Here is a 27258-nt window from a genome sequence, read left to right as displayed (position 1 = left end):
TAAAAATCGATTTAGAAATTATTATTAAAATAAAACGTTATACGAGTTGCGAAGCTGAAGTGGCAATGGGCGGGCACATAGTTCGAAGAGCCGATGGACGTTGGGGTCCCAAAGTGCTGGAATGGCGACCCCGCACTAGTAAGCGCAGTGTTGGCCGACCCCCCACCAGGTGGACTGACGACATCAAGCGAGTCGCAGGGATTCGCTGAATGCAGGTGGCTCAGTATCGTGATGTTTGGAAGTCCCTACAAAAGGCCTATGTCCTGCAGTGGAGGTCCATCGGCTGATATGATGATGATGATGAAAACGTTATAAGATACATGAATTTATTTTTAAATATATTAGCCTGATTCAACAAAATATGTATTTACTACTGCTAAAACTGAAATTACGCTTATTGTACGAGTAAGTAGTTAAACCTACTTACTTCCAAAATCTACTGCCAAGTGCCCTGCTACGTCTTAAGGCTAATGTGTGACTATGTGTAGATATTCGAACATATTTTTAAGCAGATAATTTAATTCTGTCAATGCGTAAGTCATAAAATAGTTGTTTATAACTGAGACACTCTGGTTTCTATTTAAGAATTTATATTTTGTTAATAGTGGATATATTGGTAGGTTACAGCTATGGTTAATTACATATACCATCCTTTGGAAAAGACGCAGAGCGAATCAGATCAATCGCTACCACTCTATATACCCTAGCCTCATGGGCCTTGGTGTCAGTCGGTTGTGATTGTTGGCTGGCATGTCTGTAGAAGCTTAAATGCAAGGTGCAGTTGTGAATTTTTCCCCGCGATGCGGCAATAAATCCCGCGCCCCGCCCAAATCTAATGGGAATTATAATTGATTCCCTCCCAACTAGGCTGACCAATGTTGCCAGTAAATGCTCTGTGCGCTCCCCGCTACAGGCTAATTCATTAAAACGGAATTAATAAGTAAATACGAGTACAGCTAGCAACTTAAGAAACACAGTCAAACAAAATTATTTTTTAATTCAAATAGATAATGTTCCATCAGAATTAGTTTGGTTTGCTCAATATCAGATGTAAATAATGGGTAATAATGACGGGAACCGACTAATTAACATGACCTCTGAGCTAACACCATAAACTTCTGGTGGTAGAATCTTTACAAATAGTCAACTGACGTATCAAAAGTGCTTGTAAACTGAGCCTACTTGAAATAAATGAAATTTGAATTTAGAAAAAATCCCAACTATGTAATGAGAATTCTAGAGTACCAGTAGAAAAAGGAAAAACTCATAGGTTCAGTAACCTTTATCATATAAGTTTAACCAAAGCCTGAAATCCAATGCCTTCGTCCCTAATTTTTTTATTCAGGCAATTCCTCCATCTTAGTCGTTCACTCTTGACAGAGTGGTCGTGGTTGATATCTCTGCATTTTCTTTGGCTAAAACAGCCCCAGCGATGCGCTTCCACTTATTCCGGTCTTCAGCGTCTCGGAAACTCTGAACTATGGAGGTTTGTGACGAAGTTTTGATTGGGTCTGTCCAACGTGTAGGCATTGGCGTGCACTTTATAGATGTATATTGTTATGCTATGTTGGACCACAGAATACATAGTTGGATTAGGAATTTTACAAATACCCTAGTTAAAAATCTTATACACGCCACTGCGTGTAGGTGACCGAAAATACCAATTACCTAAATAAAAAGATTCTTAATCCTATATTCGCACCTTGATAGATGTAACACTATAGAAGATATTCTTTAGGTGACCCATACTTTACATATCACATATAAAATGAGGTATGTCAGGCTCTGGCAGGCTTTCGTTCTATAGCTGATGTAACAGTGCATAATACGAACCCCGCAGGGATTGCAATGTGTGACGTAGGTATCGAAGTCGTCAGAAGTTGGTACGATGAAGTTGGTATCAGTCCGGACGCCCCGCGGGACGACCGTAGCGACCAGCGGCCGAGACAGATGAGTTCCGCCGAGACAAACGAGACTGATACTACGGGCATGCTAATTTATTGATGTTCTAACGATGACATAGCAGGTAGGTAGGTACACTGAGGACCGTGAAATTTTTCGTTCTAAATCTCAACGATACAGGGGCCGAACTCAAGGTTTAGAGATCCTAATCTTTGCAAATACTTGTCACTTAGTTGGGCAGGAAAAGGAATATTGATGTGGTCAATAAAAAACAGACAACATTTTCCGATTGAAACAAACACTACAAACAAACATTTTTCTGAAACAAATTGCACAATAACTAGCTAAATAAATGAAGCATCCACATTGCCACAGCAACTGCAGCACCTACCAATCAAGCCGTCGCAAACATGCGACTGCAAGATCCGTATCGTAACATGTATATTACACACGGCGGCGCGCACCGCCAATCCGTCATTGGCGAAGCGCACAGCCATCATTACGACGCATCGATCCGCGCCAGCCGGCCAATGGCAGCGCGGCGCGCGCGCACCCCGCCGCGTGGTTAACGACGCGCATGCGCCGCATATATCACGCGTCAAGCCTGAAAAGGGCTTTTTACAAACGTATCTCGTATTCGTCATCGTTAACCTGTCGAGGGACTGGCCTGGTCGCGGCAACCAATAAATAATAAGATGTGAGAACCAGTTATTTATAAACTCAAACGCTAAAGGGTGGCTTCGATTTTTTAAAACAGCCTTTTTTTAAGTCACGTTCGAATTGACACGGATTTGTGGAAATTGATGCGTTCGTTTGTACCTGTCTCGGTCCACAGACGAGGGTTCTCAAAGTTCTGTGTCCACTCCCGGGGTCCTTAAGTGTGGGTCATACAAGTAATAATCTTAACATTTCATACAGGCCATCTTCGTTGGAAACTGTAACATACCTTCCAATATCCCACCTCATATTGCATCTAACAGAGTTATAACTCCCAAAGAGTCAATAATAACGATTGCAACATACTTCACTCTAAGCCAAGAGTCTCAGCCCAAAAAGGACGAACGCGGAAGGAAATTACCACGCGCTTCATTCCAGTTAGGCAAGTTCGAGGCTCGTACAGTCCATTTCATACAGACAACGGAGAGTAGACCAGTACTGCTGTAGCAGCAAGGTACCTCAGGTGCTGACAATGTCCATATTCGGCAGTAATCGTTTCTTAGTTATTTAAGCGATAAAAAAAAGTTTGAATGCTTTTTCTGTTTCAAAGTTCTCGAGATAAGATGGTTTTCTTGCTAAATTTCTATTACCGTCTACTTAAATCTCTAGGTCACTGTCAGCATCATATAAAGAGGCAGGGTACTAGTGATATTTTTCTTTAGAAATTGTCTAGGTACACACTGGGGCTAACAGTTTGGAAACCTCCGGCGTACAATAAATTGCGGTTAACAATTGTGATCTTTAACACGCAAGCAGTAAACGCGATAATTGCTTGCACCGGCGCGCCGCAATGAGATGACTTTATTTGTATTTATTCCTCGCTTGGAATGAGATGAAAATGATTGAGTTTAATATTATTCATGGACGAACACTTAATGACAAGATGTACGATACACAACTGTGGTCAAATGGATATCTCCAATTATGTGATGGGATAAAAATGGTTGCCGTGGACATGGAAGAAATAAATTATCTAAAAATATGTACTTAAGTAGGTACCTATACTTACAAGAAGTGATTATTTAATTTTCTTCCACATAACCTACTATAGACTTTTTGAACTCGGCCTCGTCGGTCCAGTGGTAAGGCTACGACGTCCTGGATTCAAGTCCTGGTCTGGCGAAGAAATATTGGGATTTTCTTCCGTCCGAGAAATTTTCCGTAGTAGCCGAGTTTGAAATTGGTTTTACATAGTCTTCAGTCAACATCAATCATAAACAGAATGGTGGGTCTTCCAGTGCCTTATGAAAAATAGACTGATTTAAGAGGAGAGCAGTGTCCAGTAGTGATAATTGCTTGATTGGTATAGCTTCACTACGAAAAAGCTTACTTTATAAGGAAATTTCAAAATAAATTAATACCATATTTGGATGTTTCTATGTGGCTAAGGGTCTAGCGACAAGACGTACGATACACGCGGTCTAGTTAATAGTAACGCATGGGGATAATAAAAGACATGGTGTGGGACTATCGGAGAGTTAGTTATAGGACGGGGTGTCAACTTCCTGCGGGGCAGAGGCAGTATCAGTTGGTTGCATTGGACGTAGGTCAGTCTCTCAACCATCGATTAAAGAATAAAGAATAAAGATTTTTTTTCCATCCAAGAACAAAGATTTTTTTTTCATTTCTAGGCATAATCATTCAGCTCTTAATTCAGCTCTTAAAAAAAGAAGTCCGACGGCACAATATGATAAATATTGTCTTAATAAATCCTAGTCTTCAGCTAGATTTGAAGCAACCCTTCGAAAAGCAGTATTAAAGATATCCCGTAGAAAAAATTAAAAATACCTTGACCAATGAAGATAGGCACCGGATGACATTTGTTACATAGAATCTCAATTTCGTATCATGTCAGCTAGCATACGTCAAAGACAGTAAATTAGCCTGCAGATTTCTAAAAATAATATCAATCTGTAACAGACAGACAGACCAACGTAAGACATAGCAGGCCCTACCTCCGTCCAGGCCGCGGCGGCATAAATCAGCTCGTACAATAAACTCTTAGATTTCAATTAAACATAAATCTCGCGAGACGGCGCGCTAATGGAGTTCAGACTCTTGACTTGTCTGTGTTACGAGTACCACGAGCTACACACAGAGAACATACAACTGAGTTACACAGACTGCGAGGAGCAGGGGTTTTGACTTTTCTAATCTACGACTATAATATGACAATGGCGTGCATTTTACAATTTGTATGTATATTGCCTACCCTGGTTAAAAAGCTTATGCAAGCCACAGTCTGTATGAATCTATTTATGCTAGGCAACGATTTTATACCATCATAATTATATGTTACATGCATACAAAAGCACCGCTAAAGTGATCCGAATTTAGCTACTCAACTGAGCGCACACATGCACAGTTTTGTGTATTTCCACTTCCTGAACACACAAGTCGACATTGTAGACAATATTTTAGTGTATAAAATAACTTTCGTTGTTTACTAGTGACTAAATTGTTCGCCTCAGTTTCAGAGCGAGTGACCTATTATCTAACAGTCAAATAACAATCAATCAATAAACGAGGATTAATTAAGAACTTGTATTTGAAAAGGAATTTTCATTTTACAATTTGTATGTATAATGCCTACCCTAGTTAAAAAGCTTATGCACGCCACTGTCTGTATGAATATATTTATATGTTCATAATATAAAAATGACTAGATTGCTAAAAGCGAAACAGACTTCTATGATTCTGTTTAGTTAGCTGGATGGTTTGGGAAAAAGAAAATTACAACTAACAGAACAGCAGAATGATTGGAAATAAAACGAGACAAAAAAAATTGCACAATACGTTCTTGTCGTATATTGTATACATATTATGTATCTAGATCTGTTTGCAGATAATATGTAATAGAAAACATAGAAAACTAGTATGAATAAAAAACAAAGTAAGAAAAAGTAAATTGTGAAACTTGGTATTCGGAATTTAATAATATATATATAATTATTATATAATGTTTAATTTAATTATGTAGATTAATAAAAAAAAATAAAAAAGTGTTTCTAGCAGAGCGTGGTTTCGATCCACGGACCTCTGGGTTATGGGCCCAGCACGCTTCCACTGCGCCACTCTGCTCTTGTGATGACGGCCGAAAATACGACTCACTATCATTTACAATAATTATAAAACGTTCCTCATATTTTATCATACACTATTTTCGTTTCATCATCATGAGCCCGTTTTAATTGAGCCACTGCAATATAGTAGTAATTTGTAATACTATTTTTCATGCATAGAAGTTGGTTAAACATTATATTTGATAGTGATCGCTACAGAATCTACCTTAACCTGCAATGAGTTTAGAGAGGACAGCGTAGTGAGTTTAAGCTTCATAGCTACAATGAATTTTACAATTTTAAATAAATTGAAAACAATTTATTTAAATTCCTATATGACGACAGCCCTGAGTCTGTAGCCATGATGCTTGCCAATTCTCTCTCTACAAACGCTAACGCTTCGAAAACTAAAAAGTATGACAGATCCGATCGATAACTTCTATTCCGATCACGTGACCGGTCGATAACGAATGTAATTCCCGTATATTTTTTTAATTTTAAAAGCGTTTGCGATTGTAGAGAGAGAAATTGGCGTGCCTCATGGTTAAAGGGCCAGGTCCTGTAGTAGGCTGTTAAAATAGGCTGATAAAGCTAAATTTGATTTAAAAAGAAATACATTTGCGTCATTGTATAGTGTCACTCATAGACACTATACATTCACAATGTGTCGAAGTGTTAGGCTAAAAATAATTTAGATATAGGTAGCTGATATAGCTAAGCGAAGCTAAAAGTGTTTTAGTTCCGCGCGAAACAACGGGCGAGCAATAAAATAAAAACCCCGTCGATATTGTCACGACGCGGCGGTGACGTGCTTATTAAGAGGGAAAATTGAAAATTGACTCGCGCCTTGATTGGCAGGGGAATATTAGCTGGATGCAATTTTCCCGTGTTTTGTTTGCGTTTTTAAAGGAAACCTCCGGTGACGCTAATCCATCATTGACGCGAGAGGCGAACGTTCAACAACATGCTTATAACAATGTGACGCGGGAAGGTAATTAAAAAAACGTTGCGAAATTTAAATTGCCGTTTTTTGAACGGAGTGTGTTTTTTTTTTAATATCCGGTCCATTGAAATTTTTAAATGCGTTCGTGTCTATATTTCAGTTTGGGAGTTTTAGTGCACTGTTGTGAAACAAGATGGCGGTATAAGAAAATATTTCTTATAAAATCATAAAAAACATTTTGGCATAATTATTAAGTACGAGTACCTACGTATTTTTATATATTTACTCTTTTTAGAATTTGTTGTTTTTGAAAAAACACCGAGATTAGCTCATCAACTTGATTTTTAGTAGTTTCAAAATAATATTTCCAGACTACACTTGGTTCACGACTACCACCAGGAATGTAGTAAAAAAAAAAGTAAAAATTTGATAATAAATAAATTTAAAAAAAATCTCTTTGCCTAGGTACATGACATGATGTCGACAGAGACCGACAGCAGCGCCCCTAGCGACCAAAGCGCGTCACAACTCACACCTGCGTTGCCACTTGCCAGTGCCTAGTTATTGCCATTGATATAAGAAAGGACCCGTCGAAAGAAAACCAATTAATAAACTTTTTTTAAATATGATTCAAGACAGCCACCAGGAATGTAGGCATACGAGTAATTTTAAATTTAGAAAAAAATAAATGTTTTTTTTTCTTTTAATTATGTACATGACGTGACGTCGACACAGAACGACGCGTTTCCCGCGTTTCCAGTGCCATGTTGCCATTGACATAAGAAAGGACCCGTCGAGAGAAAACCTATTACCTACCTTATTAATGTGTCCATATTATTTAAATGAACGTCGGAGTAACGCAAAACTATTTGCATAAATACCGTGCTGTGTGAATGGTAGTTTCATTAAATAAAAATAGAAAATTAGCGTTGATTTAAACAAGGAGTAGGTAAGTTGTGTAAGGAGTGTCATTTATAAATAACCAACCAACCTAAGTTGCCAATCCTAATCTAATTAACTTAAAATCTAATCCTCGTTTTGTTCTTCTTCGGAAGATCATATTTAAGAGTATCTAGGTAGCTACGTAGATTTCATTGTATTGTCGTGGTATAAACCCATCTATTTGCGATTTTTTAAATAAGTATCCGATCTTAAATATTTCGAATCTTTCGCTGATTTGAACTTACTGCAAGTGCAATTTCTAATTCGGGTCAACTTTAAGAATTGAATATTTTGTAAATTATCTCGGCACGAGGTTCGCAAGGTTCGGTTTTTCTTAGTAGAGTATGCCCTCAGAATACTACATTACAGACATAAAAGCATGATGTTTCAAATATGTTAAAATAAAATAGAATTAGAAATCCTTAATTTAAAATTTCTAACACACCAACCGTCGTATCTAACCTTCCACATCAATGGCTATATCGTTATTATTTGTGGTGTATTTCCAATATTTTCGCGTTCGCCATCTCATTACTCGAGCTGGCGGGTCCGCCGGGACGCGCAGCCTTAATGGAGGTGATCATGTGTCCTGATGTGTTGAGCTATGACGTATTGCCGCACCGGAGGGATCACACAAAAAGGCCGCTGAAGTGACACCTCCTTAATGGCTAATGAGAGATACGCAATACCGTATTCCCTGATCTGTTCAGATGTTATCACCCTCGTGCTGTTTAAGTAGCATTATAATTATCTGTTAACCACCATGGGCCCTTAAGGCTTAAAGTCACTCAGCGGGCGATTGAGCGAGTTCTTCTGCGTGATCGAATCAGAAATGAGGAGATTCGCAGGTGAACGAACAGACATGGCTCAGCTAGTCGCGAAGCTGAAGTGGCAATGGACAGGCGATATAATTCGAAGAGCCGATGGACGTTGAGGTCCCAAGGTGTTGGAATGGCGACTCCGCACCGGAAAGCGCAGTGTTGATTGACCCCCCACTAGGTGAACCGAGGTCATCAAGCGGGTGGCAAGGAGCCGCTAGATGCTGGCGACTCGAAGCCATTGTGTTTGCAAGTCCATGCAAGAAACGATTTTTATTGATACCAAATCTAAACTAAATCCATAACGATAAGTTTTTTTTCGAAGGTCGCGTATACCTCACAGAATCCGTGCATCGCGTGATATAAATCAGCCGTGGAAGAAATGCCAATAAACATCGCGCCGAAATCTTATAATTACGAGGCAATGAGCCGACCGGCCACAAATCATCGCGCGCGCATACTAATGCCTTATCCTAACATCAGATTAAAGGCATCAATTCCTGTCAATAGAGGTCGCCTCCCACGTAATTACAGCCAGCAGTATCCCGGGGAGGATTAACGTATATCAAGTGGGAATAATTGAAGGAATCGATTAAATGAAGAGTATTAATTGCCGAAGCGCCCGCGCCGCCCTTTGATGCGCTGTGCGCTTATCTTGATCATTTGAATCTGTCGACTCTCATCGCGACCAGCGCTTGTTTTGAAATGACTAATGAAAATACATCTATTTTTACTAATCTGTTTGTGACACAAAACATACACACACACACACTAAATATTCTTATCATCTTTGAGGAAAGAATCAGTACCTGAATTGATAGCGACTGAATCATCAACATAAGTTTTTTGACTTTTGGGAATTTTTTGTAAATTTTACCAACACTATAGTTTGAATTCTATAAAATGTTGCTTAATTGAAATTTGAAAGGAACACTTTCGGTTCGCACTTGGACAGTTTTTAAGGAACTCTATCTCTTGTATTAAAATTACTAACAATGGCAGCGCTAAAGGTCCTGCGAGAGTCAAACAGTTATGTTTCAAAATCTTCCTTACTTGTAAGTTATTGTGCAAATACTGGCTATAATATAAAGGCTTATATTTAATTTGTAAGTCATTCAATCATTTACCCTTTCATGTTCATAGATTACTAAAAGTTTACATTTATTTCGAATCGCGTAAATGATATAAGTACAAACAGCGAACGCTAGTTTATTAAATTCATAAGTTTTAATTTGGCCGCGTTTAGCGAAACATTCGCGATTAACACGGGTTAATAACGCAATTTAAAAACCGAACAAACAAATGTATGTAAATTGCGCAACTCTATGTAAAAGCCGGCTATAACCCGCCCAAATAGAAATACGCGTTGCACAAACGAAAACGTCCTTTGGCGTTTGCGAAATAAGAAAAACGCGGGTACCTTTTAACTTTGTCCGTGTGGAGTGAGCTGGAAACAGGCACGTTCAGAAACTGCTTACACGAATTAGCGCATCAAAGGGGCGAGGGGGGCGAAATTAGAAAACTCTCCCCCCCTCTCCGCTCCAGGCGTCGTTCCGCACGTCATAAACTGACAATTTACGATAACTCCCGGATTAGCCTGTTTGTCTGTTATGCAGGCGGGCACGAGCGGAGTAGAGGGTAGAATTGTTTTACATTTGCATTCACAAGTGGGGCACCTCCAATCGGATTGATCAGAGGTTGTGTTTTCTGTTTCGCGGGTTTTTCGCAACCTTGGAAGTTTTGTTGGTACCTTTCTACACAAGATTTCTTTGGTACTCTTATAAACATGAATTCAATCACACCCCATCTCCGAATATTTCATATAGATTAGATTATTTGCCATTGCCAGTAATATAAACATGGTAAAATTGTCTCTGAAAATAAATAATTTATGGAAATCACAATACACTGTAACATTATAACAGCAGAACCTGCCTTCTAAGCCCGTGGTAGAGTCGCTACAAATAGTCAAAGTCAACGTTTTTAGCTCGTAAACTAGAGCCTACTTGAAATGTATACGAATTTAAATTCAACTTTGTCTACCTACCTCAATAAAGGTTAAGTATAGACCACTGTCGCCGCAGATAATTAACGCAACCTCCACAGAGTCCATCGTAAATTCCGAAAGTGCGGCGTCATTACATTCGGCAAAACACACAAACAAAGAAAGGCAGCCAAGGTGTTTTATTGTCAAATTAATTTGCCTACAAAGTCGTTTGCTTTGCGCCCGTCCGCGTCTATGTCGCCCATTAAACGTTACGGCGACCATGCTTCATAAACAGCGGGACCGTAAAAATTAACGTCCCGACGTCCCGCGCCCCGCCGTCCCGCCCGTCCCGAGCGTGCCCTGCGGGACAGATTTCAAAGCTCGTATTTTGTGTACACTCATATTTTATTTCGGATATCATTTCTGTTATATAAACAACGCGACGGAGGTTTTTATTAAGGGTCTATCCTATGAGGTCATTAAAACGTGGGACGCGTTAATGTCCAGTTAATGCAAATGGACCCTTTAAAAAGTTAAATGAATCTAAAACGACACGTAAAACTTTTAATTATATAAACGATTATGTATTGTTAATAAGGGAAGTCATATCATTCATTATTTGCAACAAATAAACATTAAAACAGTATAATTTACCGTTCAGTCTAAAATATAGTAAGTAATAATGTTTGGAGCTCTAGCACAAATAGCTCTAGTATACTCTATCAATATAATATATGTACGATATAAATAGCGTCACAATATCAAAATTTTTACCTTATTATATTATTTTTAAAATATTAAACTTATTTTCATCGGTTTTGGGGTCCAAATTGGGACATAATAATCACTTTCTATTTTGGAAGACCCTGACAGTCATAATCTAGCCAGAATGGACTGTTGTGCCTTACCTTATCTCACTTTATTATTCAAAATCTTCAAATCAGCTGGCCTATTCACTATTTTGGTCTTTATTAAAAACAAATTACATAGAATCTCAATTTTGTATACCGGTAAACAAGTGTCAAAGTTTATCTAGATTCGTACGTTGCGCGGAAAATCATAATGCTTTCGAGTTTTACTGATACTTGGGCCTGTTATATAAAATCGATTCAGGAGTAAACTGCAAAAAAAAACATTACTGTCCGCATAACGCGTCATAGCGTAGTCACCCGGTTGCTAATTTCTTAAAGGGCGCCCGCGACCACGCTCAGTAAATAATTGTCCCGCTAAAAGAAAGCGTGGCAAATCTCGCGATTAGCATAAAAACCATCTAAACAGGCCGGCGGAAACGTCGCTTTCCTTCCGCAATATTTGTACAGAGTATAAAAAGTACACGTTTCCGGACGACATTTTGTCTAGCGCTAACAAAAAGTTGCGCTGATGTTAATTGCTGCAGGCTAATAAAAGTTTTGAACTTATTAATGAGGAATAGGTTCTATCCGAGCTACTTTTCAGCATTGTTTGTTTGGCTTTCGTTTGACAATCAGGTTTGATTATTTTCTGTTTTATTTCAATTTGTTGGTTTGTTTTTCGCAATGTTAATGTCATGTTTGTGATTTTACATTTTAAAACGTCAGCCATAATTTAAATACGTATCGGATTATTGTTATGGTTTTAATTTTTTTTCTATTTTACTTTCTTAAGCGCGCTGCTGACAGTAGGTATAGGTATGCACTTGTGTGACTGGCATAAGGCGTTAAGAACTCTGGACATTTATTTTACGAAACGTGTGAAACGAGACACACCAGTTAATTTTCTTCTTTTATTCCGTCAAGCCATTGTGGAATTGAAATGCAGAGTTGTAAGCGACTTTAGGAGTAAATTACCATGTGTTAATTGAATACAGATACTTAGACATTTGATGAGGTTCTGTATTTAGTTTTATTGTACCCACTGGGATATTTTTTCATTAATTTTGTGGGATTGTAGAGTTGTAAAAACATACTAGAAAGGGCAATCCAAGCTCAGTTCAGGAGACAAAGAAACAAAGGAAATGTATACAGTCTTATTTTTTATAAAGGTAACAGCTTTTTGGAAGCAAAATAACAAAGCCAGGTTTAATTAAAAATTATGCAAATATACCTACTTAGCGATAGCTAGTTAGTATGGAATTTTGAAATAAAAACACCAAAATTTCATTACAGGTTAGTTAAATTTATTTAAAGAATAGAGGACAACCGTAACAAGTGATATCTTCATTTAAAAGGTTGGTAGTGTTCTTACATTTAGTACCTACAAAGGTTTAGTACTCTTTTTAAAAGTTTTTCATTCGACAAATACTTCGGAGATAAGTTTTCGGAGATTACGTGAATAAACTATTTCTACTAAATAAATAATTAGTTTCTGTAGGGTAATAGTGCAATTAGTTTGAAAACCTGCCTTCCGCAACGATATTTTTGGCCTTCCGAACGGGGGGTGGTAGAGTCTTTAAAAATACTCCAGCTTGACGTTTTATAAGTGCTTGTAAACTAAGCCTACTTGAAATAAATGAATTATAATTTTGATTTTTAAATCGGCAAGCCTATAACAGACAAGTGTAACTATTGTATCAAAGAAATCGCGCCGTCCGTCCGCACGCCGCACAAACCATAACCGCAAGCAGCAGACGCGTCGCATCGTTAAAATTTACGAATAATTTCACCCACAGAGAGCCCCGAATCCTCCAGACATCTGTTCCAAATCGCAATAAAAGTAGACGGCAGCAGAAACATAGAATTTTATCACGGCCGTGTCCATCATAAACCATCCCCCCGGCTTGAGGGGGGCCACATAAAAGTTTACAGGCATTCGGCTAATAAATCGCGTCAAATAAATAAGTGTTGAGTCGGTTGGCGGCATATTGATTCGTCATGTGCCGCCTTAGAGCGGAGGCGCGGGGGACGCGGTTGGTCATAAAGGTGCGTAATGGCCGACGTTGGAAGACAGCGCAGTGGCGCGCATCGATTAGCGCCTCGCCCGGTCCCCGCCGCCGACGCAACGAGCAGAGTGGCATCAGCTTCGACCTTTGACATTGGCGCGACCTGGGCTACCCTCGGCAGGACGGACGCTTCGAGCTTGCACTTCACAGATGCAATCTGCCTACTCTAACTCATTACAAACCTTTCATGAAGAACAAGTTTTCTATTGTATGTGTAGCCTATCTTAGTTAAAAACCTTCCATGCTACTGACTTCGAGTGTGCTGTTTTAAGCAAGCTAAGTTAATTTTGAAAATCTAGGGTTCAAGGGAGAATCGTTGTAAAACATGGTCTTGTCCACAGAACAGGAAACGCTGAAAGCTCACGCTTGTCAATGTTAAAAAAAAATCAATTTAATTTACTTTCTGCCAAGCCGAGTGTTTATCTGTGTTCTGTGGACTAACACTGGAAACAAACTATGCTTAACTGAAATCTTTAGAATAATCACTATGTTTTCAAATTAATAAGGGATATACCGTCAATTTATTACATTATCACACAAAATAAAGACTGTACTGTGTGTGGTATGCTGTCAAGTCCTACCATTTAGTCATGCTTATATAGAGCGCCATTCCGACTTATGGTAATACATACTGCTTAAAGCAAATTATATAAAACGCATTCAACTTTTAAAATAAGTATTGTTGTAAGTAACGCATGAATAATTTAGGTGTTTTAAAATAGAAACGAACTACATAATATTTAATTTCGTTTACTTGTATCTGGGGTGAAATTGCGCGTTTGTTTCTAACATTCCGTAATAGATGGCGTGAGTGGTATCAAACTTGCAAAGCGCGCGGCGTGACAACTTTGTGTTATTTCGAGTATAATAATAAAACATTAAGGCCTTAATAGCTGCAATTGTGTCATAGTAAGTTAATAAGAGCCGTAAATCATACCCGGGCTGGGCTAAATGGTTATTATAAAGCTGTCAGGCGGGATATAGAAACGTCATGCGCGGCAATGTGCTTTTTGTTTATTATAGGTAGGAGGGTAGGCACATATTTACTGATACTTTAGCCAACGTGAACTTTGTTTAAATATGTTACCGTTAAATTGTAAAATACGTTAGTTTATTATCTCACTCGTGATATTATAATCTACCGTCATATTGTGAACTGAAAATACTGATTACAATTTGACATGTTATTTATCGGTATATTATAATCTATCGGAAGTGAAAAATATAAATAAACAAATAGTAGGTTTGTTTTCGTTTCGCCTTCATAAGCTACGAAACAGGTAAATTATCAAGAAGATTTCAGTCAAATAAGTAATTAGCAAATAGTCTACCTACTTGATGTCGAATTTTACCGAAACTTTGAATTTACCTATAGAACTACTTCTATGTCATAAATTCTTACCATCTTAATTTATAATTGAAATATGCCGATATCATTTGATTGGCTCCGTGGCGCAGTGGTATGCGTGGTGGATTTACAAAACGGAGGTCCTGGCTTCGGCCGTGGCTAATTACCACCCTACCGGCAAAGACGTACCGCCAAGCGATTTAGCGTTCCGGTACGATGCCGTGTAGAAACCGAAAGGAGTGTGGATTTTCATCCTCCTCCTAACAAGTTAGCCCGCTTCCATCTTAGACTGCATCATCACTTACCATCAGGTGAGATTGTAGTCAAGGGCTAACTTATTTATTTATTTATTTATTTATTTATTTGTAACGAACAGCGTTTAACAAAATATGTATAAATAATGTAAAATAAACAACAATAAGGCCACATATAGTTACAAAGAAAGTTACAATATAAAGTAGGTATAACATATTATATCACAATATAAGGTAGGTAGGTAGGTGAAAATGAAAAATAATTTTTTAAAAGAAATGATAGTGAATAAAATAATATTATTAAGTTAATTACATATAAGAAAAATAGTACAAAATTTATTTAAAAATTCGCAAGTTGAATTAAAGTAAATAAGCGTGAGTGTGTGTGTGTGTGAGTGCGTGTGCTCGTGTGTGTGCATGTGTCTAAGAGCATGAGAAAGAGAATGGACGTGTGTGTGGGTTTGAGAATTGGTGCATAAATTAGTTAAGTTTATTGAGTTTGGTATGTGTTTTTCTGAAAGCGTTTGTTCATTGAGGTGTTATTGTCTTCGGTGTAAAGTGATAATTTCTTTTTTTAACTGTGCTTTAGATAAATAAAAAAGATCTAAATGGGAGTAAGTCTTATTATATTTTCGAGATAGCCGTACCAAAATTGCGTTTTGGCCATAGTTGGAGTTTGATTTAGGCGCAACTAATAAGCGAGTGTGCCGGGGCCTAAACGATGAAGCATTTAACGAGAGAGCTGACAGTAAGCTAGGACAGTCAATACGGCCAGTCAAGATAGCTTGCAACAGAAGAATGTCACTCTGATTTCTTCTTTGCTCCAGGGTGTCTATTTTATAGTGCGCACAAGCTTCTTCATAATTGTTAAATCGCCTGTAGTCTTTGAACGCTAGATACCTGAGAAATTGTCTTTGAACTGACTCCAGCCTTTGAGAGTGTATAATATAATAGGGAGACCAAATATTACACGAATATTCAAGAAGACTTCTAACGTAGGCAAAGTACAATGTTTTTATGCATTCAATGTTATCGAAACTACGAGTGACGCGTTTGATAAATCCTAGTTGTTTGTAGGCTTTATCCGCAACAACGTCGATGTGCTTATTCATGGATAGTTTGTTATCAATTAGTATACCCAGATCTTTGACTGAACTACCATTGGATATAATGATATCGTTAATTTTATAATTGAAATTAAGAGTATTTTTCTTACGAGTCAACGTTATGTGATGATGAACTTGTAAAAAAATAAAAAATAAAAAAAAAACCTACAACTAGGAACGATTCTGGTCATAATATTATAGTTAAGAACCATTTCAAGCAAATAATATAACGCCTATTAATGTTTAAAAGCTACAATACCACATACAGACAGACATACACGTCAACGTTATAACACTACTTACTGTTTTTATTTCATGGTATACAATAATTTGTATGGAGTTTAATAAATAAGTTTGCGTGCCCACTTGATCTAAATCTTACTTAATGGAAAACATAAGGAGGAATTTTTAATAATACTGAAGGTAGTTATAAAGATGTTTTATTGATTCGCTCAATATTCATGCGATTGTGACGTATTGACGCAGTAAATTACAATATCATTATTGTCGGTGACTGTCTCTGTATGCCCAATAACAAATAACCGATTTTACTGTATGTCGATGTCGGTTGTACAGGATGTTCCAATTTTTTCCTTAGAATATTTTTTGTCCCACAGTCCCCTGTCTTATGACCAAATATAATTATAGAGTTTACATCTACCTGTTCGTGCAAATCCGTGTTGGTGGACTAAGGTTAATGAATTCTCTTTTGAATAAATTCCATATATAATTAAATTAAAATTAAAAAAAATATTAGTAGTAACTAAGATTATCTTGTCTCGGTAAGATTTTTCACTCGTTATTAGGTAATATCACTTACAAGACAGCAGTGAAATTTGGAAGAAATCAGAATGGTGACAATTTTTTTCCTAATACAAACCTTACATTTTAATGCAAACAGACTCAGCAGTAGGTAAGCAATTATAATTAGGTAACTAAAGTGTTTTTCAGAGAGCATGGGTACGGAGACAGTTCGTTTTACTCTTGAAAGTTTGCCGCGATTCACGATAATAGTACGTATTATAAACGTCATTAGGCAATTGACGCCGTACCATGTACCATGTTATTTGTGATTATGGTTACTAATTTATTTTCCTGTAAAATGTAAACATTTTTCGGTAAGTATAAATTGTAGCAAATGTGTGGAAGTGCAAAATGTGTGGGATGTCAAGTTAGCGACATGTCGGACGCCGTAAATAAAGTTAATTACTTAGTTGCACTTATCTTGTTACGTTACACGCAGACCTAACACGTCTACGTCTATGCAAATCTAAAGTCTAAAGAAGTCAGTTGGTAACTGTTTTTAGTTTACCTACTTTTTTCTATTTATTAAGACCTAAACCGTTAAAGTAACAAAAAACAAGCTACTAATTTGTAACAAATTGTAATAAGTTAAATAATGTACTTACATAAAGAATTCGATAGAGTCAGTAAGACTCGATAGAGTCTTAAAGCCTTGGGTATAAACAAACATCTCTCCATTTTCAAAATAAATTATAGATAAATAGATTGCAAAGCTGTAACTCTATTTCAATTTTAACTTGTTAAACCGTTGCTGACAGAAAGAGGTTTTAACAATACGACCATTCGCTTTGGTACCCATAGGTAGGTACATAAATGATACCAATAAAGTACTCAAAATATTAAAATTATTTTTAATTGCTACAGAATATAGGTAGTATAATGTATTACAAAGATGCATGTAAGATACAAATGAATATCTGCAATTAATCGTTTATAGTTAATTGCTTGTCGAGCATCCTGTGCATTAGTCGGGACTCGAACGCCAGTCCCCCGACTTATTGCCGCTGCGTTCGGACGTTGATTAAAATCTCTCACTACATTCACACAAAGCTTTACTTTGATATATTTATAAATCTTATGAAACGTCTGCTTCGACCCGACGACCTGGCGTCGCGCGCACGCCATAATGATCCCTGACGTTCAAGAAATTGGGTCGTCATTAGCGAATCAAAAAGCACGAACCTGCCTACCACCTGTCAAGTGATATATTGGCTTTAAATAACATATCTTATTTATGTTGAATCGGAAACAAAATGTATAAAAAGGTTTTATTATAAATAATCGTGCGGTCCCGAGTGGGAGGACGACTAAATTTGTACTCAGCCTTGTATTACATCGTATCGCCTGTGTGCATGTGTGCTGGTCGGCCAGCTGTAGATAAATTGCACTAGATAGTTCTTTCTTAATAAGCCGATCGCAAGTATCCTTCCAATCGTTGATATACACTCATAAAATCCACTTATCGATAACAATAATCGAATTGAAATGCAATAATTTATAGGCCATTGTTGGAAAATGAGACGTACTCAATGACCACAAATTAATTTATAACTACAATTTAATACAGCATTTAAAAGAGAATAATGCAAGTGACGGCAAGCCTACGATTTTTATTAACTGCGTTAATGGGTACTGTAAATAGTTTAGCTACTTTAATAAACCTGAATTGTACACAAATTTGAATAATTAAGTACATATACTGCCTTATTGGTCCAGTAGTTAGTCTTTATGCGGCTTTGGTCATGTTGTAATGAGTTCAAGTTTTAGGTCGAGATCAATGTTCCCGGTCATTATCATTAGTATCCGATGGTGATTGTTTAAAGTTATACCTTTTTTACCATATCTTGTCAACCTGCATTGCAGCAGCGTTGTGGATCTAACCTCCAAATTTACTCTCAAGACTTAGAAGGTCCGGTCCTATAACAGGCAATTTCAATAGGCTGATAATAACATATTCAGATATAGTGTAAAGATTATGTTAACCAAAAAATTGTTTACAATTTAAAACTAATGTGAAAATCCTATAAACCTATAAAATAATATAGATTTTACTGGCAATAAAATAAATACTAATTTTAATTTTTCTAAACTTATGATATGATATTTTAACAACGATGACTTACAGCAATTTACCTTACAATGTATCTACTGTGTGTGTATTTTATCTTTGACGAGTATTAAGCCTCGTATGAGAACTGCACCATATCATTCATATCGAATTACATGATGGTCGCGAACAAGGCTTGTTGCACTATTATGTATTGTGGTACTACTTCAGACGAACATTTTTAATATTGAAAAATTCATATTGAGAGTATCGATATGTTAGCTGATTGGGTGTACGTAGGCATTTTTCATTTTCATTGTTCGGTGAATTTCACTTACACCTGACATTAATATGAATTTTAATCATAAAAATTATTAATACGGTGATATATCACAACCTTTTTCGGCGCAGTCCACGGGACCATTAAAACGGAACATAATTCAACACAGATCGAGTTCCAGGCCCGAGTCTATGACGTGCTCGCTAAATCTCTCGGAAGGCGGTCTTTTGCCCCATAAATTATTATTTTGTAAATAAAAATAATGAAAATAAAACCCGCTCCGCGCCGGAAACATTTGTCCCCGACGCGTCACCGATAATCCGGGACACTTGATTTATTAATAATTAGCGTGTATTATATTATTCTAACAAATACAGATCATTTTATTTTTGTATATTGTGTATATATTTCAAAAACTTTTTATTAAAAAAACTTTTTATTTAAAAATAATTTGTGACTAGGTAGAGACAAATGTAGGTGCATTGAGTTAGTAAAATATCAAAACGTAACGTAACGTTATAAAAATTTCAAAACGTGGCAATGACCATAAATTAGCTATAATTAAAATTGTGTAATAAAAAAAAACATCCTGTATATTAGTTTTACTTTACTAAATATTTTAGTTAGGGTTGAGTAATTTAGACATGTTGAAATTATATTATCAGATTTTAATAATTATTAATTAACCAATAAAGTATTATTAAATATATATAGTAACCAAATAATAAACCAATGTTAATAAATGAGTTTTTGTAGACTGATTGTGCACAACTACGTACATGCTCTAAGCACATTTCTTGAAAATGCTTAGGTTTTGTTTTTTTTTTGACAAAGAATTTTTTTTATTGGAAAGCTAGATATACAAATCTGACAATGAATGAACACCACACCTACTTAATATTAATTGATTTTTTTTATATTTTGACGTATGCTTACTTTGTAATGAGTGCATTTAATGTGACCATGAATTATAATTTGCTGGGAATTCTATTTAAATAGGACTCATTTTGATTTGAAATAAAAATTGTAGTCTTCGACAGCTAAACGTTACTTATTAAATATTTTCTGTTAAAAATCATGTTAAATTATTTTTAGTTTCACCAAATCTTTAAAAAGCTTATATTATTAATATACCTACAAAACGATCATTTTAATGATTTTTTAGTAAAAAAAATAAAGCTTTTGTGGATAAATAGCAAACGAAGTTTATATATTGACTGGATTTTGTGAATAAATAATTAGGCAAGGCGTTGGGTGTCAAAAAAAAAAACAATAAATAAATATTCCTTAAATGGACGAAACTCAGAACATGTTGTTTTACCAGTTGTGGGATTACAATTGGGCATCACTCAATGTGGTTACTCTAAATTCAATAAATGCAAAACATTGATTAGGTCCGGGACGGATGAACGATTCCGATAACGTGCGAATAAATTACGAGCGATTCAACGCGTGAGAACTCACAATCAATAAAACTATACTCACTGACTGCGGACTGTTGTGTGCTACGTGGACGTCATGAATGCAATAAATTAAACGGTTTTTGTTTAAAATCATTTGAATATCAACTTGCAATAAAATAAAACCGAGAATCGCGCTTACTTATGAGCATCAACCGCAAGTTATCTTCTTTATTTAGTGTATGATAAAAATAGAAAATAAGTTATAAAATATTATAACTATATAACCAAAATGATAAAGTCAGTTAATTGAATAAAATTTCCAAAAAAAATAATATGTGCAATGATATTTTACAATCATATCGAAGCGAAAATTAAACATCAGTATTACATAAAAACCGATTTTTCTCGTCTGTTTATTAACGCTAAACGCATTTTCATGTGGTTTTTACACGTAGGTATTTATGTTATAACTATCATGTATGTACATTGTACACGTAGGTATATATTTTAGGTAGGATTGAATGGAGGAATATATAGGCTGAGTTTGAATATTGGTTGAACGAAAAAAGTTATCCAACAAATACATTGTTAAACACATATGAAATCACGGGTTTTTTATTATATACAAACCGCGGTGTAACTCTTTTAAATATAAATGACTTCCAGGATTTGCAAACGCACCTACCTAGATTTATTGAATAGTTTCGAAAGTCAAAAGTACGATATACAATGCAATATTTAATTAATTTGTGATTTACGCATAACAAAATAATGAAGATAACTTTTATAATATTATTACCACGATTTAATAATATTTTCCAGTGAAATTCAATAAAATGTCGTTGCAAGTTTATTTTTTTGTCCTAGTAAGCTTATGCAAGCGTGTCCACGAGACAAATTAGCAATTAAATAAATATATGCAGATACAAAGATAATAATTTTATTTACGTATGTATTAAATCATTTCAAGTTTATTATTTTTAGAGAAAACGAGTAATTTTGTATTTTATAATAAGGAACTATTAATATGGTCACGCAAATTACATCGATTAAGTACCAATTTATTAAATATAAGCAACAATAATTTATTTCACCTAACAGGTACGGTTTCTCTATATAATTTATTTATATTTTTTAAATAAAAATAGACGCTTTCTTCATGTTTTTAATGGAAGAGAAAACACGTTTCATACTTACATTCATATTTTAATTTCTATAACTTAGTGCAGACTCGTAATAATTATATTACGAGAATCTCGGAAAATTACTAATACAAATATATTAGTAATTTTCCGAGCAAGTGGTAAGACAACTTTAGTTAAAAAGTACTAAAGAGTCTATCTTCTACTAAAGAGTCTACTTTGAAATATTGTTCATACATGCCATTATAGTCTTTATATGTCAGGAATTGGTTTGATGATGTTGGAAAAAAAGGAAGATGTTCTAGTTACAATTTTTAACGCCAAACATACCTTGTAAAACACCATTACTAATGAAAACTGATGATTCCCAAAATTATGATAATGAAACGTACAAAAACAAGAGTGGAACCACCACAACGCAGGCATTTAATATATCTAACCGGTACTTGTTATTGATTTTAAGAAAGGATCCCCACGAACTTTCGAAAGAATAGAGAGAATTATGCAACAGTGCGATGGAAAAAATGAAATTTACGACTCTCAAACAATAGAAGTAATGCATCACTCGTCATAAAGGGCAGATTACGCACGTCTCGGGCGACAGATTTACGAGTAGTTGCATAATAGTCGCCGGCTGGAACAACCGCGCAGGCCTTAGGCCGTGCGAAATATGAATGACAATTAAACGTATTTATGTATGAATAACATAATTCTTGACGCTGAGAATCCTATTTACATTATAAATGTGGAAGTTTGTATGTTTTCTACTCAACAAGGTGGAATATGAGTAACAGTTAAACAAATCGTGCTGAAATTTTGTTAATAATATTGTAAATGTTTGTTACCTACTCAGTCAGGCTGAAAAGATTGGTATAAACTTAGAAAAATTTTTATGTTTGTTTTGATTAACACTAAATTAAAATACCTATAAAATAATTTTATAATATTTTTTACTACTTTTACTGTTAGTTCTCAATCTCAGATTTAAGTCAAAATTTTAGTTTTCAGTACAAACAAAAAAGTGAGATCTTGAAGCTATAAAAGAAGGTTGATTGGAACGACTTGAACTTTCATCCCTCTATATCCTTACATTAGTTTTCAAAATATTTTTTTTAAAGTAAACGTATATTGAGAATTTAATATTAGGTACAGTATATTGTAATGTCATGCCTCAGTTACAACAAAATATTGTTACATACTCGTAGTACTTACCTACTTAAGTATACCAATCAAATAATCGCCCACTCCTATCCGATAAAATAATTTATAGATCACTAAAATTCATAAATAATTGACAGAAGTAGGCGTTACTTTATGGAATTTCAAGCCATCGCAACAAGAAATACTAATATCAATACTTTACTAGCACTTACTAAAAAGGAGAACAAATAGTAAAAGTAAACATCATACTTATTTATTTTTACCATTTTGTTATTGTGGAAATGTACAGGCAAATTGTATTTATCTATAAGTTTAATAATATACCAGAAAACAATATTTGATTAGCCAAAAAATAGTATATCATTTAATAAAAGCCAAAAATTAAATAAATTAAATAAATAATTCAAAGAGCTTATAAGTTACTACTATACTCCGCCCCTTTAATAACAATGCCATCTATGAACCGCCACGTGAAAACTCAACGTCAACGCTCACTGCAAACTTTTTGAGGTTATCTCGTAATATTTACTATAATTTATCGAAACAATGGCTATGAAACGGATTCTAATAATTAAATAACAATTCTAATTATTCGTTATCAATTATTATCATTTCAACATACTATAACATTGGAAGCAAAACATATAGGTACAGACTAGCAATTTACGAAACATTTTACACGAAAATGTCGCCATTTGGAGCATTGAAGCTTCACAAGTTACTAAAGTAAAACTTCAAATCAATTGATGACTTACCAGGGTTTGAATGATGTAAAGTTGTGGTAAAACACAGAATATTATTATTAAAGAATGTTACAACACATTGTGACTCAGTTCACCTTGCGTCCGCGAGACAGACTGCGTACCGACGCCGGCCGATGTTGCCCGACGCGCGACTCTTGGCCCGCCCCCTCTTGACATACATTGACAGCAAACGCGTGGAATGCGTCCGATGTTTTGAACGTGCGGCGCGAAAACGCGAACATCGCACTCTATGCGAAACAATAATTTCGAACGCGATGGAACTTTGTTTTTTAGCTTGCACTTTTTTAATTTGATCTGCCGAAACACAGGCAAAGATCGTTGACTGTACAGTTATACCTATATTATTTTTAGTTGTGCTCTAAAATGTTACATTTATATATTAGATATATAAAATAAAGAATTATGGTTATTAACAATATGAATTGTTTAAATGAATGTGAAGTTTGTGGACGGGTTAGATTCTAAAATGACTACCAATGTTGAACACTGCATAAAATAAGGGTTTTTATGGTGGCTTGATGTCAGTGTTGTGGTATATGTATCGAGGGGTAAATAAATGAATGGGAACAAAAAGGCAGATGACAAGTCCGTGTAACCGGTCGGCGGGAGAGATTTAAATCGTCGAGCAGGTAAGTCGGACAATGGCCATCGGACCACGATTCGCTTAATTAAACATGACAAATAAAAAACCCATAAGCAGACCATCGGATATTCAAGATCAGTCCGCATTATTTTGCATGTATGAGAGCATGGCTACCAGATAAAGCTTCAGACGTACCGATGGACTCATTTATATTACTGCTGAAAAGAAGAAGTTTCTTTCATTTATTTATTTACATATACAATATGTTTAACATTGGTCATAACAACAACTGTAAGAGTGGTTATTAAAGCATGTTTCACATATTATCTTGATAAAATCATCTTAGTTTCTCCTGCCTGCCCTGAGAATGCATATACCTACTAAAAGGGCCACCTCTAGAGTAGATCGTCCTACGTGCGTAACTGTATAATTATTATAATAATTATTATTCTAGATATTAAATATACATAATTAGGTATTATGTACTTAGGTATACCTAAGTAAATAAATATAAGTAATTAGGTAATTTTATTTATCTAAAACATGAAAAAGGTAACTGTGCCTATTATATTACTGTATTACTAATTTATATAATATTATTCTTTAGTTCTACATATAAATATCATTAAGTACCTAATAAGATTATTATCTTTACTAAGTACTTACGGTAATTTATTACCAAGTACTACCTACTTGCATTTTATTGACTTTTCACAGAAAGAATATTAAAGTTATTTTTTTTAACTTTAGTAGGTACTTTAAAACTGTAGAACGAATACCTACTCAGGCACTTTGCTGCATGTAGTGTATTTTATTACAAAAAGTATTTTTTTTTAATTATAGTATTAAATTACACATTAAGTTTAAATAAAAGAATAAAATAAATGTCTGAAACTTTAGCTTGTTGGTTATTTGCATGATGTGACAGGAGATGGCGCCACCTGTCATTTCTGTACGCAAATTAATGTAAACGAAATAGTTTCGTATATTAAAAATTAGCAGAATAGAATTAGGGAACAAAAGTTACTTGATAAAAAAAATATTTAAAATTACGTTTCTCATTTCTACTTTTTATAAGTGATTTTTAGTAATTCTGTTTTTATAAGTGTGCTCAGTGCTCGTAGCATTATTACTTTAAATAGGCTACATTGACTTTTACCGTAGAATCTAAATAAATAAAAAATAGTTATAAAAAGTAGACTAACATTAGACACAATTTTTGTAAAAAAATCGCCTAAAAATTGGGAAACGACTCTTCTCTAATATTCTGGCACCCCTATCGTTTCTAGCAAATTGTTAACATTTTTATCCACCTACCCAGAACCTATTTTTATTTGTAAATGAATGCTAACGACAGTAAAACTGATGTCCAGTATTAATAATAAATTAAATTTATTTAAATTATAATAAACTATTAACCATGTAAGATGGAATAAGTAAATTATAAAGCAACAACTTATCCGTTAAGACTAAACAGGTGTAGCGGTGTCCAGGAAACCATTTATATTTGCGTACATATATGGGAAACTTAGAAAAATGAATAAAAACATCGTGATGTTGTACCTATTTCAGTTGTGTAATAAATTATCATAATTATTACAGTAAATAACGTAAAGAACTTTGTTCGCGAATTATGTTTTTTTGATGTAAAGATAGATGGCGTTGGTAGTTCTAAAATGTCTGATACTTTACACTAAATGGTTATTTTGGATATAGATAAACGGCGAAACTCATGGTTTTTATTTTGTATTTAATAGTTATGCATTAATAAGAAATGTGATAAAAGATCATAATAATTTATGATGAGAATGATTCCTGGAGAATAAAAATCTACAAAAGAGGCTTATCTCGTCTAGGGCCCTCAAACTAATACAAGGCCCCTCCAAGACACAGGACCTCTTCAAGACAAGTTACGTCATAGGGTAGGCAACCCAAATATTTTTATTAGAGTAACTGGAAAAAGAAAAATAATATATTTTATTGAATTAAGTACCTACCTACTGAGGCTAAGACATATTATTAGAAAAAAAGAAAAATTAAAGTTAGGCAAGGCATTCAGGCAAAATGAATTCCAAAGTTGCCAACATCACCACCCAAGGTTTGGTGCTGGACATAAAAATCTCCAATCTTCATCGGCGTTATGCCTCGCAATCTAACTTGGCTCGTTGTCGAGCCGTTAGTGTTGCCAGTCGCGATCCCACTATCCGCCGATAAATAGGGAAAAGTTTTAATGAATTGCCGTGGACTGTACTTGCGTTGTTACTTTGTTTCGCTCATTTCGGGTCCCGAGCACGCCATCTTGTGTCTGATTAGAACGTAAAAATACTTGGGACTGTTCGCTGTTGTCAAGAAGTACATTCAAGAGTTACCTACTCGTATTTGTAATAGAGTGTAGGCAGGCCTAATTTTAGTGGTACGTGAAAAATTCCGCTTGAGCTTTTTACATTTGCACATTCCGTTCTATCTTCAAGGTTTGACACTTGTTTAATTCGATACATAAGTTTGTACCATACTAATAAGGTTTAAAAGAGTTTGAGCGGTGGAGATCGAAATTTCAAATATTAATTTTTTATTACGTTAAGAATGAAAAATATTTGTATCAATATTGCTTAATAAGAGTTATCAAACGATTGAGTCACTTCAACAGAGATATGATGTGAGAGAAAGATGTTTGAATAGCAGAATCAAAGTTTCTCTAATGCTGCACATGTAGATTTTCCTTAGACCTTAAGAGGTTTTTAGGAACATTAAATATAAAGGTATCATATTTTATTATAACGTACGACACGAAGTGTTTAAAATTTAGGTCAGCCCTCGTCAAAGATGACTAAATTAAATATCGCAATCTTAACTAAACCCGGCGATCATCATATATCATAATATCCTAAACGACAATTTTTTGAATGCTATATTATAAAATATATAGATAATTTAGAATCCTTTAAAAAACCAATGTTCTACCATGCAAATTTGACTAATATACAACCGAAAGCCTACCAACACCCAGACCCTACAAAGTGGAACCATTAAGCCAAAGAATAAAAACTAGTAGAAAAAAATTAACCTAAAACATTTTTG

The 27258-nt window shown here is 35.2% G+C and overlaps 2 protein-coding genes and 1 non-coding gene across 3 annotated transcripts in view; 1 reads left to right on the top strand and 2 right to left on the bottom strand.

The window, feature by feature from the left end:
• The window catches only part of LOC112051037 (zinc finger protein 567), a 47014-nt gene extending 23286 nt beyond the window's left edge, over positions 1-23728 (bottom strand). The window contains exon 1 of the mRNA XM_024089504.2: positions 23589-23728. The gene's annotated coding sequence lies outside the window, so the exon portion shown is untranslated. The remainder of the gene's footprint in view (positions 1-23588) is intronic.
• Positions 5629-5700, bottom strand: Trnam-cau (transfer RNA methionine (anticodon CAU)). Its single transcript has one exon. It is a non-coding gene; the product is annotated as a tRNA-Met (tRNA).
• A 381-nt stretch (positions 23729-24109) lies between the features above and the next one.
• The window catches only part of LOC112051061 (protein tiptop-like), a 405688-nt gene continuing 402539 nt past the window's right edge, over positions 24110-27258 (top strand). The window contains exon 1 of the mRNA XM_024089536.2: positions 24110-24226. The gene's annotated coding sequence lies outside the window, so the exon portion shown is untranslated. The remainder of the gene's footprint in view (positions 24227-27258) is intronic.

This window comes from Bicyclus anynana, chromosome 5 (assembly GCF_947172395.1).
Source record: "Bicyclus anynana chromosome 5, ilBicAnyn1.1, whole genome shotgun sequence".
Taxonomy (NCBI): Eukaryota; Metazoa; Arthropoda; class Insecta; order Lepidoptera; family Nymphalidae; genus Bicyclus; species Bicyclus anynana.
This window is presented reverse-complemented; position numbering and strand designations above follow the sequence as displayed.